This window comes from Perissodus microlepis, chromosome 7 (genome assembly GCF_051167445.1).
Source record: "Perissodus microlepis isolate ML-2025 ecotype Zambia chromosome 7, ASM5116744v1, whole genome shotgun sequence".
NCBI classification, from domain to species: domain Eukaryota; kingdom Metazoa; phylum Chordata; class Actinopteri; order Cichliformes; family Cichlidae; genus Perissodus; species Perissodus microlepis.
This window is the reverse complement of record NC_140467.1, coordinates 6,498,502-6,502,478: the sequence shown is the minus strand read 5'-3', so window position 1 is coordinate 6,502,478 and position 3,977 is coordinate 6,498,502. Positions and strand designations below refer to the sequence as shown.

Below are 3,977 nucleotides of genomic sequence, written 5' to 3'. Positions count from 1 at the left end.
ACTGATACTCTGTCTGTCGAGGACAGTATCTTCTGAAGTCTACATTTCTTGGCTGAATATGTCATAAGGCGCTGACAAGATCTGTCATATTTCAAAGACTCCTCCAAAATGCCGCTGAGAAAAGCAGCCGTCTCTTGCTCGAATTTGGAGGACACACTTGGTTCACCCTTTTCAGCATTCAGTATCCCATCTATTTTTATGGCTGAGTTCTGTCACAATCACTGTTTGGGAATAACAGTGATGAAGGATATGATATGAAGGATTTTTTTATTCTCATTATAATTCGTCAATAGTGAATCTAAAATATAAAATACATTAAATCAGGTTGAACTGACAATTAAATGGTAAATGGCCTGTATTTGTATAGCGCTTTACTTGGTCCCTAAGGACCCCAAAGCACTTTACACTACATTCAGTATTCCACCCATTCACACACTGGTAATGGCAAGCTACATTGTAGCCACAGCTGCCCTGGGGCGCATTGACAGAGGCGAGGCTGCCGGACACTGGCGTCACCGGGCCCTCTGAGCACCACCAGTAGGCAGCGGGTGAAGTGTTTTGCCCAAGGACACAACAACCGAGACAGGCGGAGCCGGGCTCGAACCGGCAACCTTCCACTTACAAGACGAACTGCTAACTCTTGAGCCATGATCGCCCCAATTAAGAATATACTGTCTGATATTCTTCATAATATGGACTTTAAAAAAAAAATATATATATATCATGTTGTTAATGAAAAACGTAAGCTGGACCATTTGTCTTTTTGGAGATTGTGCCATTAAAATGAAACTCAACAAGTGGATGTTATCAACACTGGCATAAAATGATTTTCGGCTCTTGTGGAAAAACAGGATTTTTTTTTTTTTTTGTTTTAATGTGACACATTCTGGATACATATGACTGTCAAAATCAAAAACTGCACATGCCTTACCAAAAGAGCACGAGAGCTGTTTTGGTAATTGGTGTGGATTTAATAACAACACATCTCATTGACTGATTTTTGAAATAAAGGCAAAAGCAAATTGAAAAACATGTTTTTGAACATGACAATCTGACTTCAGGTTCTTCACAGTAAGCAAATAGTTAACACAGTAAATTGTTTGCAAAATTACAAAAACTGTTGGTAGCCCATTCGTTGTTTGTTTTATTATATGTTTGGTTGGTTTTGGGTTTTTTTTTTCATTCAAAGACTTTGGAGTCCAGAATCTTTCTCAGGTAGCAACATGTCTCCAGCTGTACTTGTTTTGTTCCAAGTTGAAGAAGCTAAACCTCAATAATGATCTAAACTGCTGCTCCAGAAAGTAAGAAAAAATGCCCAAGTTAGTGGAAGTGCTACAAAAACAAACCCCTTCAGATCATTTAGACTAGAAAAATATCAATAAACAAATCACCATCTGAATGGGATTTTTTAATGGAACAGGACAGAGTGTAGCGACAGTACACTCATTCTCTCTGCCAACCAGCAATGTTAGTTTATTTACTATGAAATCACTTTCCAAAAAAAATAATCTGCTTTAAGTCCTAATAAACAAGCATTAATTGGAAATGCTCATCTTGTATTTATTATTTTTGTTGTAAGCAGGACTTGTTTTGCTTTTTTAATAATTTTTTTAATCTCAGCGTGATCTACATGCATTGGACATTCATTTTTTTGCTTGTTTTAAAAAATTTAATTGGTTTATCCTTGACAGGAAGTCTAATTTATACTAAGCCACTTTTATTCACTGTAATGTACATTACAGCTCAGTAATGTAGTCAGCCATATTTGTTCCATATTAATGCCTCATTTATTTATTCAGATTGTATTCATTTGTTATTTTTTTTTTACCAAAACAATACAAAAAATAAATAATCTGTCCTACTTGACTTAAATAATTGTCATGGTCTGGGTGGGTACCTGCAGGTCTCCAACAGCGGCTCCTCCTCCTTTAGGCGGAGTTCGGTTGCTCCTCCCTGGCTGACCACCTGTGAGCAATTATTCCGGCAGTATATCAGACCTGCGCTCTCAACCGTTCATCGCCTGAGTATCTGCTATCCCCATGTTAGTCAAGTGGAGCATTATTGCTCTGTTCAGAACCCGTGTGACGACTTACCTGTTCTTCTTGTTCTCAGAGGTAGCACCTGGAGTGGAGGTCTTGTCTCCCTCATTCCCGCTCTCCTGGACCTGGGCCGCCTGCTGCTGATACGACGCTGCCTGCCGGCCCACCACTCACTTGCCTGCCTCCCCACGTCTTGACCGCATCCGGGCCTTCCGCCCCACCTGTCCCCTCCACCTGAAACCAAGTAAGGCAACTCAGTTTAACTGTGGAGGATCGTTGATTGTCTGCTGGATCCCACTGACCGTGATCTCCTCTCATTACAGTGCCCCGGCCCCTTCATAGTCCTGTTTCCACCTCCCCGCTGCCTCAGCTGTTCAGCTGCCTCCTAGAGGTGTCTAGGTCACCCTTAGTTATCTTAGATTATCCTACGCGCCACTAGTGTGGTGGCGTCGTTTTGTTTTTGCTTGTGTTTACTTGTGGGCGGAAATAAATCCTTTGTTCTCTTACCGTCTCGCTTCCGGGTTGGTTTCTGCACCTGTGTCCATCCCTGTTCCCTCGTGCCGCTGGGCCGTGACAGTAATCAACAAAACAAGACATTCATTGCTTTACTAGCTCCTTTCAGCCAGCCACATTCCTCTCTACTTTGAGTAATAAGAGTTTGTAATAAGTGTGGAGGTAATTCACCCAAAAAAGGGCAACTGTGAGACAGGAAAAAACCTAGTGGCAAGCAGTAATTAAATTGCTCCTCAACCCCACATTACTGGTAGAAACGAGTGACATAAGAAAAGCAAAAGATGATGACAAATGATTAACAAACAGGCCCACTCACTTCAAACATGTCTGAGTATTCCCACCCCAACCCCCCTCCCAATTCTTGGCACGAAGGATTTAAAACTCCCTCTAACAACCACACATCAAATTTCAACATATCAAAGCTTGACATTGTAGGAGGAAGCTCTTGATGACTTCATTCTTTTCTTATTTTGGCTGTACAACACATCACATGGAGACCGATAACAGACACGTGCACACCGGCTGTAAATAAATGAATTTGGTCAAACATTTAATAATTACAGACTAGAAAAAGAATCAGCATGCAACAATATAAACATTTGAAACATGCCACAACTTCCACCAAAGTGAAGTCAGTGTTCCTCGATCTTTACCGCTACAATTGTTCATAAACAGGAATTGCAATTAATGGAACTGCTGCCAAAACAGATCAATATCCACACAGCAATGGAGCTTGAACTAATTAGCACATGTTTTCTACTGAACAATTTTTCATTGCAACAAGCAGAATGGTCAATACATTTATACCCTGTACATATGGATGATTCTGGTGCTGTAAATTGATTAGCCATGAACTGTAAATATGAATCAGTTTATTTTAAATACTTAAATGCTGCAAACAGCAATTGGGTAGGGGATGCGGGGGAGTAAGAGGCAGTTAAACTGCGGGATAGCTTTTTCATATATCGAGATCTTCTGATATAATTATTTTATTATATTTTTACATTTTATTGGTGATATAATGTGTTTGAAATAGCAGTGGGATGACTCAATAAGAACAACATGAATAATCCTGAATATCAATGCTTTCTGTGGCGCTTAATTGGCATGGTGACTAGAGACATTGATTAAGCTTTAATAGCTAATGATTCTGTCAAGTACTTCACCAGTGACTGAACTAAGTTTGATTTATCAGAAGGTGAATCAGGAAAGGATGCCTAAAGGATTCCATAAAGGACTGTGTATATCTATGATGGATGCAATTGTGCTAAAGCAGTACAAAAAGGAACATGTAAAGCAGCTAGATTGTACCTGTTCAGATTATAGTGAAAAAATCTGTGGTCTAGCTGGAGTCTCCCATAACCTTCATGCATCCATTTGGGATCCACCTGTTTAGTCTATAGTAGTGTGAGCTGCAGTCCGATA

The 3,977-nt window shown here is 40.1% G+C and overlaps 1 long non-coding RNA gene across 1 annotated transcript; it reads left to right on the top strand.

Moving 5' to 3' along the window:
• Positions 1–1,882: 1,882 nt before the first annotated feature.
• Positions 1,883–2,546, top strand: LOC146382396 (uncharacterized). The gene is made up of 2 exons (XR_014800605.1): positions 1,883–2,283; positions 2,363–2,546. It is a non-coding gene; the product is annotated as an uncharacterized LOC146382396 (long non-coding RNA).
• The last annotated feature ends 1,431 nt before the right edge of the window (positions 2,547–3,977 follow it).